The sequence below is a fragment of the Symphalangus syndactylus genome, chromosome 11, assembly GCF_028878055.3.
Source record: "Symphalangus syndactylus isolate Jambi chromosome 11, NHGRI_mSymSyn1-v2.1_pri, whole genome shotgun sequence".
NCBI lineage: Eukaryota > Metazoa > Chordata > Mammalia > Primates > Hylobatidae > Symphalangus > Symphalangus syndactylus.
In genome coordinates, this window is record NC_072433.2 from 14,722,785 (window position 1) to 14,739,728 (window position 16,944).

Here is a 16,944-nt window from a genome sequence, read left to right on the forward strand (position 1 = left end):
TGAATAAAGAAAAAAAACACTTCATAAAGAGCTGAAGTGTTCACAAATATCAAGCAAAACCAGAGTTAACTAAATGGACTAAAATCAGAGAGCTGAAGCAAACAACCTTTTTGACTTTTGCTTGGAATATTGCTGATCCCTATTTTGTTTTTCAGAGTCAAGGAAGCTTATTTTGAACTACTTACAGCCTTTAATAATTGAGTAAGTTATACTCTTACGAACAAAATTTGGAGCATGTTCTCTCTGCCTGGTTCTTCTAGAATTTGGAAACTATCCATAAGTATTCTTAACTTATGGCATTGTTAAATATAGCGAACCCCAAGTTTCTCTTCAAAGAATCAGCATGTCAGTATGTTCAGCCCTCTTATTTTCTGTTCTCCATTTTAAAGTTTAACTTCCTGGTTCTCTTCACCACTTGCCTCTAGTTTCAGTAAAAAACTTTCCTGCCAATTCTAATCAGTAATTCACATCTGTTCCCCTGGTCATCTGCTTTGACCTGAGTCACCGCCGGTCACCTGCTCCATCCTGACTCATCCTGAGTCACCTGTTCTGTAACCGTCCTTCCCGCCAAACTACTCACTGCCCCCACTCCAGCTAGTACCCCTGCTCTCTTTAAAATAGCCAGTCGAAACTAGCTTAGACTGTGCAGTCCAACCCTAGTCAACAGGGGAATAACACAGCAGTAGGGGCTACTTGCATGAGGAATAAGAACCCCTTCTCCTCCCTTGTTCAGATGTGCTCTCGCCATTGCTCCATCCATGAGGCACACCATTCTATAGAAGTAAAAATTGCCTTGCTGAGAAAATTAATGTTTGAGTGCTATTTCTTTGGCAGCACCAAAATATTTATGTATAACAGCAATATAGTTGTTTGCATCAGTGCCATAAGAATCCGTTTTTCTTTTGCAACAGGACACAATTGGAGAAAGTGGTTATTTTACCAAGGCTTTGACTGGAAGAGTATGCTTCCCTTTAAGGAGTCCATCTCAACTTGCAGAGCCAATATAAGCCCATTGGGGAGACTGGCCTCATACCCTCATCTGTGCAGTCCCTGTACAGGGTTCCTGACATGTGGTCAGTGAAGAATGTCACTTTCTAACAGGCCCAGGAGATCCAAGTTTATCTTCAGACCTTAAGAGAAGAGGATCACACAACTCACAGGTATTGAAGAATACCCAACCCATGGCTTGCTGCACTTTATGCAAATAATCAGGCCAAGTATAAGATTAAAGTCTATTTTGCAAACAACTCGGTCCTATTATGATTTTTTTTCTCAACATAAATGAGGACAGGAGAGATAGAAGTCATGTTTCAAAACTTATACATTTGTCATCAAATTCTAAACTCACTAGTTGTTTTTCAGTTTTTGCCTACATTTTAGACTAACCCTGCTTGTTCCTGTGAACCAACCAGCAATCTCTGGCGGCAGCTCCAAAAGAACAGGAGGAATAGCTAATGTAAAAACCTAGGTTAATATCCTAGTTCTGAGGAATTATCCTGCAAATCCTGCCAGGTGATGGGATAAATAGGATGCCCGTCACTCAGAGGTTTTCTTTTGGGAAAGTAAGACCAAGGGAGCTAACCAAAGCCAAGCACCAGCCACCCAAATCTTACAAGCATAACTATATTTACCAGTTTTCTGGGTCTATCATAAGACATCCTTTCCTCTCCCTTGGGGGAGGAGGACTCAGTTCTGCAGTTTCACCTTGGTATTTGGCTTACGATAGGGAGTGCATGCAACTACCGAAGGCACATTTTGTCCCAGACTCAATTCCAAGCTTTGGGTCAAAGCCCTAAGAAAAAAACTGGATTTACAGGATCCAGAGGCAGACAACGACAGATGTTAAAAGGCACAGCACAGGTGAGCATGGCTGATTCCTGCCAGTTAAGCCAAGCCCAAGCTTCCTGTTCCATGGATAAAGGCCACGTTAGTATCCATGGCATAAATGAGTCCTAGGAAATTTGAGGCTACCGACAGCAGGGGAGATAGGATGTATGTGGGTAAAAGCAGATGATTCCACCCCCTTGGCCCCCTGCTTCATGGGTGCAAGTCACTTTGACACCCATGACAGCATCTGCCACAGTCTCCAGGATTCAGGCATGCAAGGATGAAAAAGGGAAAGAGGATGCTCTTCCTTCTCTCTCTCACTTACCCCAGGTATCTGCTAGGAAGAGAAGGGAACCAGGGATGCCTGCTCCCCTCTTTCTAGATGGGTTAGCCATTCATCTTCAGTCTGTACCCCTCTCAAATGCATCCCAAATCCCTGGGACTCCTTTAAAAAATGCCTTCTTTTTTCTTTCTCCTCCTTGGTTCTCTCTTCACAAATAGGTAATTGTGTCTGTACTATGAGACACTCACCTCAGTGCATCCTCCAAACTGGGAAAACTTAATTTCCGAAGTCTTAAATTGGTTGGCTTAGGATTGAGCTCAGGGGAAGGGAGCCCAGAAGCCCAACATGCCAGCAAAAGGGTCAAGTTTTTTTTGCCAGTAGGGCTTTTGGCCTCCCTCTTCCTATGCACACTGCTAAAAGGCCTTGGGATTTTTGAGCTGTCCTTAGCTCCCCTTTTTTGGTTTGATACATGCTTTCTAATAACCCAGTTTGTCTGCTCTTGCCTTCAGGCAATCAAACTCCAAGCAGTCATGCAACCAGAGCCTTTGACAATGGCCCCTTCTGCTGGAACCCTTAGATTGGCCTCTGAGGGAGCTCTGACTGCCGTTTCCCCCAAAATAGCGCCCCCTGTCAGCAGGAAGCAGTTAAGATCGGTCTTTGTCCTTATCCTTATTTTAACAGCAGTTAGATCTACTTCTTCAGAGGAGGGAATGAGACAGCCAGGTAGGAGAGGGGTCCCCAGAAAAACTCCAACTGGCCTGAGCACTGGGGTGGAGACCCAGAAGTTCACAACATTTGCAGCAGGGAGGAACCTGGCCCCTCCTCTTCCTGTGTGGAAACTGCAATTCGAACTGAGAGGCAGGATGCACTCTAGCAGAGACTCTGGCCTAGCAAGAGTCCCTGTTTCCCCCTTTTCTTCCTTTTTCACCCAATAAAACCCTGTCTTATTCACCATTCAAATTGTCTGCAAGTCTGAATTTTTGTCACCATGGCTTCCAGATTCCTTGCATTTTTCGACTTGCTCTCTTGCATTTCTGTCATCCCCTTGAGAAAGACACACCTATGCTTGTTCGCCAGTCTCAAAAGACAGATGCAAAACATTTGGAACAGACTGAAGTCACTCTGGACAAGCCCAGATTATATCAAGCGACAGCCAGCCAACCTCTAGACACATGAGAGGGCCCAACTGAGACCTGTTGAACCCATCCAGCCAAGAACCAGCCTAAACCAGCCAAACCCCAGAAAAGTAGGAGAAATATTTATTGTATTCAGCCACTGAGTTTTGGAGTAAATTAGTATGTAGCTCTGGCTAAATGAGGTAGAAATTCATCCTAGAAGTAGAGTGTTGACTAATAAAAGCCCAAAATATATGCCATTGATTTTGGGATATAGTTGCAAGGGAGGCTATAAAAACGTAAGAAAATTATTATGAAAGTTTGGAAAAACGGAGACCAGTGTTATGTGCCGTTAAAGTGTTTGGTAAAACTATCATCTATGATAACTTGGAAGATAGAGAACCTAATAAATTTTCAAAATTGGGCAAGAAGGAAAAGTATTGCAAATATTATCCACTTGATTTTAGCTATATATGATGAGTGTCTTCAATAAATAGATGAGCTTAGAAAATAACTGGCCAATTTGCAAACAAAACTCAGAAAAAAACATTAAGAGTCTGGCTGAGTTTCTTATCTCCGGTCTTTCCAGACAAATACTTTAAAATTAATATATATCTTTGTGAAAATTTAAATTCACGGCCTTGCCAGAAAGATAAAGCCTTAGGGTAAAGAAGAGATCAAGGATGTAACTATAAGACCCTTTATTAAGACCTCTGAAAAAAACTGAAATGGTGCCTATTCAAGGTGTTTCACAACACCAGAATTACCAGTAATTAAATCTAGAAAAATAGGCTTGTCTTAAAAATAATTGTGCATATAGTTTTTCACATAAGAAGAGGAGAGGAATCAAACTATGTAAAGGAAATCCATAAATTATTTGGGACAATTTGATTGACAAAAGCATCAGCCTGGAGTTAAAGGGGCTGAAACTGGTTTAGATATAAAAAGCCCTCTGGGCCCCCAGTTTTCTACAGTAAGTAAGGAAGCTGAGGAAGTTGCTCAAAGACATCTTTTCCAATGCCCTCTTAGAAGTGGCCAAAGAGGTTAACAAAAAGGAAAGAAACTTCCAGAGGGTAAAGCCAAGAGCTGCGGAGAACAATAAATGGAGACTCTCAGGGAGTCCAGTTCCCACTCTCTGGGTGCAATTAAGGAATAACCCCACACTCCTGGGTAAAAAGATCTGATGACATTTGCCCAGCAAGATTTCAGAATTTCTATGAGCCAGTGGTTTGTATGAACCTCCCCTTTTCTAATGGTAGTGTTTAATCTGATTATCTCATGTCAGTCTCATCATCTAATGGAAACAAACAAAAAAACTCTGTCTTTTTTAATATAGAAAAATTAAGGGAATTCAGAGACAAGTAATAAATCAATGGGTTCAGCAAGTTTACTGGATTTAAGATAAAATTACAAAAATCATTTTTATTCCTATTTGCCAATAAATGTAACTTACAAAACAGTGGCCGGGCGCGGTGGCTCACGCCTGTAATCCCAGCACTTTGGGAGGCCAAGGCGGGCGGATCATGAGGTCAGGAGATCGAGACCATCCTGGCTAACACAGTGAAACCCTGTCTCTACTAAAAATACAAAAAAAATTAGCTGGGCGTGGTGGCGGGCGCCTGTAGTCCCACCTACTCAGGAGGCTGAGGCAGGAGAATGGCGTGAACCCAGGAGGCGGAGCTTGCAGGGAGCCGACATCGCGCCACTGCACTCCAGCCTGGGTGACAGTGCAAGACTCTGTCTCAAAAAAAAAAAAAAAGAAAAAAAAAAAGGTAGCAAATTTATAATAATAGCCAAAAATACAAGATGCCAAGGAATCAATTCAACAAAAATTTGCATGACTTTATTGTAAAATCTTGTAAAATTTAATTAAATGGAATTATGCTATATTCATAGATAGGATGACTCAGAAAGGTGAAGATGTCAATCCTCCTATAACAGTCTAAAACACAATGTAACTCCAAACTCAGTAGAATAACAGAAATAAGCAATTAGGCCAATGGAAGAAAATGGAAGGCTCAGAAATAATGTAGGTGGCAGAAAAAGCATGCATATCAATGGACAAATGACAAACTTCAAAAATGGCTCTAGAAAACTTATTATCCATGTGAGGAAAAATATATTACAACTTCTCACCATATTAAAAAAGAGATGTGGTAGATTAAAGACCAACATGTGAAAAACAAAACTTCTAGAAGAAAAGAAAAAACAGTATTTTTATGACTCCAAGTAGGAAAGGATTTCTAAAACAAAGCGTGAATACCACAAGTTAATGTTAAACATTTATATTACTAGAAGGCACTATTTAAAAAGTGATGACAATCCTCCAAATTAGGAAATAATTGAGACATGTATACTAACAAAGTTTGGCATCCAGGATATATAAGAAACTCACACAAACCCAAAGAAAAAAAAAGAGCAATAAAAATGGGCAAATAAATAATCAGGCGTTTAACTTTGTTGTTAAAAATTATGAAACTGCATAGCCAGATGCAGTGGCACATGACTGTAGTCCCAGCTACTCAGGAGGCTGGGGCAGCATGATTGCTTAAACTCAGGAGTTCAAGTCCAACTTGGGTAATATAGTGAGACCCCATCTCATAAAAAAATTATAAAATTACTAATTAAATCTATGAGAAGCAATTTTCATTAAAATGTCGGATAACAGACAATGTTGGCTAGGCTCAGGAGTCAAAAAAATTATGAACTATTGGTGGGAGTATACATTGATACAATCTCTTTAGAGAGAAATTTTGCATTACCTAATAATAAAATGTACGTGATATAACTGCCATATTGCTGAGAAAGTCATCTTCTAATTTTGCATCTGACTGTGTGTGTGTGTGTGTACAAGCACGTGTGTGTGTGTGTATGTAGTAACATAACAAAACCAAAAAAACAAAAAAAACTCCAAGGGGATTAAGTTAAAATTCAGAATAGAGATGGAGTTGGCTACCATCCAATAGAGGTTGGTTTCACTGATGAGTTATTTTTAGCTACATGGTAGTTACCTAGGTGTTCATTATATTATTCTTTATATATTTTGATGCATGATATAGTCATAATAACTTTTGAAAGTAAAAAAAAATTTTGCTAGATTAATTGAATTCCAACTAGCTCAGTTTTTCAGTTTTGGTTCAGATATATTTTTATTCCTCAGTTAACTTCAATACCTCTCCCTTGCCTGATTCTCAGCCAGTCATGTTGCTCATTCTTTCAGTAAGAAAATGAAAGCAATCAGAAGGGAATTTGTTCAACTTCTCACCACCAAAACCACCAGCTACTGGCATTCTTTGAGTGAATGAAAGAATGATACAAAATTCAAGTAATAACGATCTAATATTCAATAATACATTATCGACATAATTAGTCATTTAAAAATGTAAATAAAAGCTACAATGAAACACCACTTCACTCTCATGAAGATGGCTATAATTTTAAAGACAAACCATAACAAGTGATGGCCAAGATGTGAAGAAATTGGAACCCTCAATACTTGCTGGTGGGAATGTAAAGTGGCACAGCCCCTGTGAAAATCAATTTGGGGCTAGGCATGGTGGCTTACCATGCACTTTGGGAGGCCAAGGCAGGCAGATCACCTAAGGTCAAGAGTTCCAGACTAGCCTGACCAACATGGCGAAACCCCATCTCTACTAAAAATACAAAAATTAGGCCAGGCACAGTGGCTCACACCTACAATCCCAGCACTTTGGGAGGCTGAGACAAGTGGATCACCTGAGGTCAGGAGTTTGAGAACAGCCTGGCCAACATGGTGAAACACCATCTCTACTAAAATACAAAAATTAGCCGGGCATGGTGGTGGTCACCTGTAATCCCAGCTACTTGGGAGGCTGAGGCACGAGAATCGCTTGAATGCAAAAGGCGGAGGTTGTGGTGAGCCGAGATCGCACCTCTCCACTCCAGCCTCAGTGACAGAGCAAGACTCTGTCTCAAAAAAAAAAAAAATACAAAAATTAGCCAGGCATGGTGGCACATGCCTGTAATGCCAGCTACTCAGGAGGCTGAGGCAGAAAAATCGCTGGAACCCAGAAGGTGGAGGTTCCAGTGAGCCAAGATCGTGCCATTGCACTCCAGCCTGGGTGACAGAGCGAGACTCTGTCTCAAAAGAAAGAAAAAAGAAAAAAAAGAAAATTAATTTGGCAGTTCCTCAAAATTTTAAACACAGAGTTACCATATGACCTAGCATTTCCTATCCTCTGTATATACCTCAAATAAATGAAATGACATGTCCATACAAAAACCTGTACACAGATATTCATAGAAACATTATTTACAATGGCTGAAGGGTAGAAACAACTCAAAGATCCATCAACTGATCAATAAGAAAATGTGGCATACCCATAAAATGGAATATTATTCATCAATAAAAAGAAATGAAGTACTGAGACACAACAACGTAGACAAACCTTGAAAACATTATTCTAACTAAAAGAAAACAGTCACAAAAGGTCACATACTACCTGATTGCATTTATATGAAATTTCCAGAATAGAAAAATTTATAGAAACAGAAAATAGATTAGTGGTTGTCTAGGGCTGAGGAGTTGGAGGGACTGGGGAGTGAGAGTAACTGCAATGGATATAGAGTTTCTTTTGGGGATGATGAAATTGTTCTAAATTTAGGTTGTGGTGATGATTGCACAACTCCGTGAATATCCTAAAAACTACTAAACCATATACTTTAAAAGGATGTATTTTATAATATGTGAATTATATTTCAATAAAGCTGTTAAAATAATACATGAAATTCATTTTCCCTTTTATGGTAGACTAATTAATTAAATCCAGATCTAACTGGGTCTAACACTATATTATGGACTTGGAGTGATACAAATGAAGGATCAGAACCCAGGAGGAGAATATTTATTCCACATCTATCAAGTACTAGTTTTGAGATCTTGAGCAAATCACTGAGTCACTTTAGCCTCAGTTTTCTTATTTGGAAAAGAAAAAAGGAAAAAAAAAGAGCATAACTACTCCATTGGACTGTTTTGAGAACTAAATTCAATAGCACATCAAAAAAGCACCTCATATGTTTCCGAACAGGTGCCCAATATTGTCTCTTCTCCCCTTCCTTCCTATCTTCTACATCCTACCTATGATCTAAAACTTTTTACTCTTTATTATGAAAATGTTCATACAAATACAAAAGTGGAAAGATAAATGAATGCCTTTGTACCCACACACATTTTCATCAATCATCAATTCAAGGGTAAACTCACTTCATTTTTATCTGCAACCCCCACCCTACCTGGCACATCCCTTCTACGTTCCCCCTTCCTTGCCCAGACTATGTCAAAGCAAATCTCATTCATCATATCATTTGTAAATATTCTGGTATGTACTTATTTACAAAGTACATTTTTTGGTAAACAAATGTAATAGTATTGACACAGATAACAATAATACTCTAATATAAACAAACATTTAATTGGTTTTCCAATATCCCTGTTTATCTAGGAAAATTATCTCTGGACAAGTCAGGCTAAGCAAGACTCCATACGTTGCAACTGATGGACAGTCTTTTACATTTTTCTTAATTATTACATTTCTCTTAATCTATAGCTTCTGTTCCTCTGCTTCCATTTTTCTCTTATGCTTTTTGTTGTTCAGAAAACCTGGGCCTTTTGAGCTTTTTATCTTGTAAGTTTTCCACAGTCTGTATTTTCCCCTTAACATTCTTGTGATGTGGTTTGAAACATTCCTCTCCTCCTTGTAATTTCCATAAACTGGTAGTTAGATCTGGATTAAAGTTTTCCGTTGTTTCTGTTTTTGCCAATACTACTTGAGAGAGAATGGTTATCGTTTCATCTGGAGGCACATAATGTCCCACTGATTCTTCAGTGATGTTGGCAGCATTGATAATTATTGCTTAGATCCATTAATGTACTACCATCGCCAAATGGTAATTGTCTAATTTCATAATTCTACATTCATTTATATACTGGAATACTTCTGTAAAAAGAAATTTCCTGTCCTCAAATATTTGGCTACCTTTAAGTGTAATTTGTATACAAAAAGCAGATCAAATGTTTGATTTTTTTCCCTCTACTTTTACTAATTTTTTAAAATAAGAACTTCGGTCCCCTAACATCCCCCAAAAATGACTAACGATGGCTTTTGTTTTTTTTGATGAACATGTGGATTTTAAAATATTTGCTATAACTCACAATATTGTGGTTATTATTCTTACTTATCTTTAAATCTTCTCAACTCTTCCCAGTGGAAGATTACTTACGCTAGCTCCGAGCTCTTTTGACACAATCTTAGTGATCTTTGGTAGTGTTTTTGCCTTCTGGTACAAGATAGAGCTATTTCAGGCACTTTTTGTATATTCCTTGCTCCAGAGCTGGAATCAACCATTATTCTAAGGACCCTGATTCCTCTTAATGTGAAATGGTGAAACCCCATCTCTACTAAAAATACAAAAATTAGCCGGGCGTGGTGGCATGCGCCTGTAATCCCAGCTACTCAGGAGTCTGAGGCAGGAGAATTGCTTGAACCTGGGAGGCGGAGGTTACAGTGAGCTGAGATCACGCCACAGCACTCCAGCCTGGGGACAGAGCGAGACTCTGTCAAAAAAACAAACAAACAGACAAAAAACATCCTTAAAGGCGAGAATCTGGACACACACACACAGAGTACTAATTCTATTGGGTTGGTAATAAGTAGATAAACTAAGAAATATCTTTTTTTTTTGAAACGTCAAAATATTTACTTATTGAAGAAAGCAACATGACAACAAAATTGACTGATCTTTCCCTTCTACCCTTTGTTCCTATGTGTATCTAGCAGAAAATTCTTGGCTCTGGCTATGGGCATACAGAAATTTTCTACTGATGATTATGTTCAAATGTTTATTCACTTTCCCCCGAATAAACTGGGGGACTGGCATTGTCTGTATTGATCACGGGACAGATACTCACAAACCTCCATCTTGAGTTTCACGTTTATGGGCAAAAAATGGATGCAGTGGCTGGGCGCAGTGGCTCATGCCTGTAATCCCAGCACTTTGGGAGGGCCGAGGCGGGCGGATCAAGAGGTCAGGAGATCGAGACCATTCTGGCTAACACAGTGAAACTCCATCTCTACTAAAAATACAAAAAATTAGCCGGGCGAGGTGGCGGGCGCCTGTAGTCCCAGCTACGCGGGAGGCTGAGGCAGGAGAATGGCGGGAACCCCGGGGGGCGGAGCGTGCAGTAAGCCGAGATCGCGCCACTGCACTCCAGCCTGGGCGACAGCGAGACTCTGTCTCAAAAAAAAAGAAAAAAAAAGGATGCAGTGGCTAAAAGGAAATTTTGTTGAGTGTGTAGATATGGCACCTATCACTAACATTATTAAAAAAAATGAACCTCACACCTATATCCAGGTAAATTCCCACTCTGTGCAACTGGGGACTCACCTCTAGAGAACTGGCAAAGGCATAGTGCCGGCAGCAAAGACCTTTCCTTTTCTGGAACCTACAGTCCAGAAGCCTCGTTCTGATGAAAGTACAATGTCCCCCGTTGATTCACAGATTCCTTACAAATGCCCACATCCCATACTTTGCTGGTGCCCACATCCACCTCCCAGTAATGGCGGCCGGAAGTGAAGCCAGGGGCGCCAAGGACACACAGGGCAGAGTTGAACCTCTCAGCCTGCTCCTTCCTATTCTGGCTGAAATTCCCAAATGGACACTACTTAGGTCTTCAGAAATGGTGAGATGGTTGTTGGCTGTGTCCACATCCAAGGTCATATCCACTTGAAACTTCTTCATTTTGGGTTCATTGTTAGAATAGATTTCGGCTTGAGCTCTAGTTCCTTGATCATGAAAACCAGCGCCCTCAGCTTGAACTTGGGCTTGATGTTATTCTTTGGAGAGACCACAGAGCAGAAGGGCACAATAAACCTTCCCCATGGGGTTCCTTCTGCAGTGAATTGGTGCATTGGAGGCAGCAGGCATATCCTCCACATTTCAGTTGCACAGGTTCTTCAAGATCAGTTGGACAGATGGGACATCTAATTACTTCTTTGAAGTGTTCAGTCATGGCAAATGTCTCTTCTTTCCAAGCTTCTTCCTCTGCCTCCCTGTCTGCAGTGGCTTGTGCAGACAGCTCAGATCGAGAAATATATATTTTAAAAATATTTTTTAATATAATTCAGACTTACAGAAAAGTTGCAAAAAGAAAAAAAAATTCTGTATGCTCTTCCCCTGATTTGCCTGAATGTTAATGGTTAATGTAGTAATGTCAACATTGTTGGTTCATATTTTGCATTACTATTTTGGTTGACACTTTGCCTTACCATTTTTTTCTCTCTCATCTGTCGCGTGTTGAGGGGTGGGTGGGTGTGAGTGTGGATGTGTGTGGGTGAGTGTTCTCTTCTTTACATATAAAATTTCCTCAGAACCACTGGAAAGTAAGTTGCAGATATGATGCTCCTTTGTCCCTAAACACTTTAGCATATAGGACATTTTCTTATATGGTCAAAGTATAATAATACAATATTAATGCACCAAACTTGTTTAAATTTCCCCAATTATTGGAATACTGTTGTTCATGGTAAAAGAATATCCTGGATCCCACGTGGCATTCAATTGTCATTTTAAAAAATCTCCTTTAACCTGAAAGTTTTCAGGCTTTCTTTGATTTATGACCTTCATGTTTTTGAAAAGTATGGGCCAGTTATTTTTTAGAAGGTCCCTCAACTGGTGTTTTCCAATGTGTCCTTATGATTATATTCAAGTTATGCACTTTGGAACGAATAACACAGAAGTGATATATTTCTGTTAGGCCATTTTTGTTACTATAAAGGTATACCTGAGTCTAGGTAATTTATTTTAAAAAGAGGTTTAATTGGCTCATGGTTCTGCAGGCTGTATAGGAACCATGGTGCTGGCAACTGCTTCTGGTGAAGGCTTCAGGGGTCATGGCTGAAGGCTATGCAGAGCCATTGTTTCACATGGCCAGAGCGGGAGCAAGAGAGTGAGGAGGAAGGTCGCACACACTTTTAAACAACCAGATCTCACATGAACTAACTGAACAAGAACTAACATCACCAAGGGGATGGTGCTAAACCATTTATGAGGGATCTGCCCCCAATCCAATCACCTCCCACCAGGACCCCCCTCCAACATTGGGGATTACATTTCAACATGAGATTTGGAGGAGACAAACATCCTATATCAATATTCTTTTCATATCAAAAGACACATGATGTTGATTTTTCCTCTCACTGAAGGTATTAACCTTGATCACCTGGTTCAGGTGGTATCTTCCAGGTTTCTCCAGTGAAAAGTTGCTCCTTTTGTTAATTAATAAGTATCTTCTGGGGAATATCTTGTAATTCACCAAAATTTTACCTACGAATTTTGACATCCTTTGCTGACACCTGACTGCATCAACTACTATGACGGTTGCCAATTTGTGGATTTCTAATTCCATCATTCCTTCTAAATGTATTTGTTGGTAGTGTACTATACATCCTCCTTCACCTAATGTATGGATGTATATATCTCAGTAGGGACATATGGATTATTATTTTATTTAATGGGCTATAACACATTTCCATTATTATTTATTTTTATGCTTGAATTTCCCCAGATTTTGCCAGGAGAAGCCCTGATAATCTGGCTCCTGTGTCCTTTTGACAAGTCCCATCATTATTTGAATGTATCTTTGCTTCCTGACACTAAAAAATATTCCAACTATGCAGCCATAAAAAAGAACAAAATCTTGTCCTTTGCAACAACATGGATGCAGCTGGAGGCCATTATCCTAAACGAATTAATGCAGGAACAGATAACCAAATACCACATGTTCTCACTTATAAGTGGGAGCTAAGCATTAGGCACACGTGGCCATAAAGATGGGAACAATAGACACTGGGGACTATTAGAGTGGGGAGAGAAAGAAAGGGGCAAGGGCTGAAAAACTACTCATTGGTTACTATGTTCACTACCTGGTTGACAGGATCTTTCATACCCCAAACCTCAGTTTCACGCAATACACTCATATAGCAAACCTGCACATATACCCCCGAAGTTATTTTTTTAAAAAAAGATATTCCAGACTCAACTTGTACTTTCTTAGTACAGTCCCAGATTCAGCCATTTCTCCAAGGAGACTTGGTTCCTTTTAAAAGCAAATGCTATTTAGAAAACAATCTCGAGGCTCTAGTTGTGCTGACTGCGACTAGAATGTGCATTTTATTTTTTAAAAGAAAAAATACTGGGTTCTTAATGATATTTCTGATTTGAAATCAGGATTATAATATTTTTACTTAAATTTATTGACCTTACATATATCTATTTCTTTTCCCCATGCCAAAAATTCTAGTTCTTAAAGATACCAACATAATTATTTCTTCTTTATATCACGAAAAGCACACAAAACAGTCTCATTACAAATATATCAGCACTATCATTAACAACACAATTACTAAAAACACTTTCAGACTGTTCTCCCTGTCCTTAGAGTACCTCCCACTAGAGAAAATCAAATCACTGTTGATAATGGCTTAGAGTAATTCATCTCAGCGTGTTTATGCCAAAAAATTGAAATGCAGTTGTGGCTCACTTGTTTCATTTTGTTTGGGATAATAATAAATTACTGTTTTAAGGTTTAACTTTGCTTTAAAATTATATAGAATATTTAAGTTGGTCCAAAGTCAAATATTCAAAATTCTAAGAGGGCAAGCTTCTATCCCTACCTTCTCCTCTCTTTACCTTTCTTTATTTCTACCCCCATACCATCTCTTCTGCCACAGGCAACTTTGAAAAACAATTTGATGTGTGTGCACATGCATGTGGGTGTGTGTATTTTACAGCAGGGCAGGTTTTGCTATTATCATTTTGGTTTTCATAGAAGCAAATGTGGGCTGGGCACGGTGGCTCATGCCTGTAATCCCAGCACTTTGGGAGGCCAAGGCGGGTGGATCACCTGAAGTCAGGAGGTCGAGACCAGCCTGACCAACATGGAGAAACCACATCTCTACTAAAAATACAAAATTAGCTGGGTGTGGTGGTGCATGCCTGTAATCCCAGTTACACAGGAGGCTGAGGCAGGACAATCGCTTGAACCTGGGAGGCAGAGGTTGTGGTGATCCAAGATCGCACCATTCCACTCCAGCCTGGGCGACAAGAGCGAAACTCCATTCCCACCACCACCCCCCCAAAAAAATAGATGCAAATATGTATCTATATTTTCATTACACTTACTTAGATGAATGGTAGGATACTAAGAACACATTTCTCTCCCTTCCTTTTTTCATTTAACAATATATTATCCCAGGGGTCATTCCTTAATACATAGAGATATCCTTTCATTTGCATAGCTGTATAGTACTCTCTTGTGTGGATATACTGTAATTATCCAATTATTTTTATTTTAATGGACATTTCGGTTTTTCTACTCTTTTGTTGTTAAAATAGTATGAGAAGGTATAGCCACACATACAGGTCTTTTTGTATTTTTGCCAGTGTGTCTTTGGAATACATTCATAGAAATAGGATCATTTCATCAAAGAATAATTGCACATACAACGTACTAGATATTGTAAAATTTCCCTGCATAGTTTTTGTAGCATTTTGCCTTTCCACCAGCAATGCGTGAAATTGTCTGTGTTTCCAGTGCCTCACCAACAGAGTATCTGACAAATGGGGATTTTTGTTAATCTGACAGGTAAGCAGTAATGTTTATTTTGCGTTTCTCTTGTTTTGAGCAAAGCCGAGCATCTTTTTATATAGTTAAGAAGGATTTTTTTCTATAAACAATCTCCTTATATGGCTCGTTTGTAGTGGAATTTAGGTCTTTTATTCTCTGTTTTTAGAAGCTCCCTACAATTAGAAATATTAAGTTCTGTCTGTGATATAAACTGCAAATATTTTTCTTGGGTTGTCACTTTCAATGTTTTATTTTTGAGAGACAAAGATGGACCACATTTTTTAAGACAAACATGGACCACAACCATGCTGAGAGAACTCAGAGCAAAGTTTACATGGCTATCTTTCTTAGTATTAGAACTTGTACCAGATAACCATCTAACATATGACCAACATAGCATATAAAACAGTTCTACAGACATTTTCCTACTGCCCAAAATATCATATAATGCACATGTAGGTCGCATGTGAGTAGGCAAGAGATTCTGGAACACAGAAGCAAGACAACAGGATCATAGCAATTACAGTATGCTCTGCTAGTTATAGGAAATCCCCAGAACATTCTCCAATTACTGAACAAAAAAAGCAATAAAACTCAGATTTGTCTGCCTGGGGAGAAATAGAAATAGAAAGTAAATAGCAAAACAAAGCTATCTGGTGAAAAGACATCCTTACTTGGAAGGAGTTAAGATTTTGCCCTTTCCATGGGTGTACTTAGTGAGGCAAGCGTCAAGTGGCCTGACAGCCCATGGCACACTGTCTACAGCTAATGTCAATGGTACACATATAGCCATCCTTGAGCCTCTTAACTTATTAGAAAGGCAAGATTACATAGCAATTAAGTAAATGAGTTTTGAAGGTAAATTTATGCTCAAATTTCAATTGTGCATTATATTACCTGTCTCTTAAATTTGCTCAACTCACCAAACTCTCTGGGCTTCCATTTTCTTATGTGTAAAATGGAGATCATGAGAGCTTTCTCATGGGGTTGTTGTGAGTATAAGTGAGAATGTGTCCTCAAAGCACTTAGCACACTGCCTTTCACACTACGTCCTTGATAAATACAGTCTTCATGAACTGCCTATTGAATCTATTACATGGTCTCATACATATTTATCTTTCATAGTAAAGCCATTTTTGTGAGCATGAGCATCATACTATCTTAAGTTTCTTTCTTAAGAGAAAAATGTCTTCTTTTTAAGACATTATTCTGTCTTAACCCACTTAACTGCTTTATAAAAACAACCAGAGCTCTTAATGTAATAGAATAACAAACAAAATGTCTTGTGGTCGGAAAACCAGCAAAAGGCCACAAAAGGCAGAACAACATAAACAGAGAAATAAGTGTTTAGTAATTTCTGGCTATTTACCCAGTAATTATTTACCAAAAGCTTAGCGTGGGCTATACTATAGTACCCATTGTGGACAAAAAGTTTCTAGTAATAAACATAGCAATTATTCATTGAATAATTACTCTGCACTAGGCACAAAGATAGGAAGTGTAATGACATAACCAATTGCAGAGATTGAGAGTGTAGACTCTGTACCGTTAAACTGTCTGGGTTTCAGTTCTAGCTCCTCCACTTACTATATGACAAAGAGGAGCTTATAAAATTCCACGTGCTTCTGTTATTCCATCTATTAAACTGGTGGATAATAGCACCTGTCTCATAAATATGATATAATTGTTAAGAGCCATGGGCTCTGGAGCTAACTGGCTTTGATTTGTGCTCCACTTCTATTTTCTTTTTATGTGACTTCTGCTAAGTTTATTAACCTCTGGATCCAAATATCCTCACCTGTCAAAGGTGGATAATACTCTCTATTTCCCAAGATATTAGTAAATACGAAATGAGATAATGCAAGCAAATAATGTAGAACCCTATCTGGCATATAGTAAGTTCTCAATAAGTGTTAACGATGTTTATTAAGATAAAATGGCTTAATCTATATAAAATGCTTAGTCTAAGGTCTAGAATTTAGTATGCACCAAATAGTACATTGTTATTATTATACATATTATTATTGTTACATGTCTATTTAAAGTTTCAAGGACTA

The 16,944-nt window shown here is 38.9% G+C and overlaps 1 protein-coding gene and 1 pseudogene across 1 annotated transcript in view; both read right to left on the reverse strand.

Moving 5' to 3' along the window:
• The window catches only part of C11H8orf34 (chromosome 11 C8orf34 homolog), a 483,892-nt gene that overhangs the window by 311,696 nt on the left and 155,252 nt on the right, over positions 1–16,944 (reverse strand).
• On the reverse strand, positions 10,531–11,272 carry LOC129457611 (ret finger protein-like 4A; annotated as a pseudogene).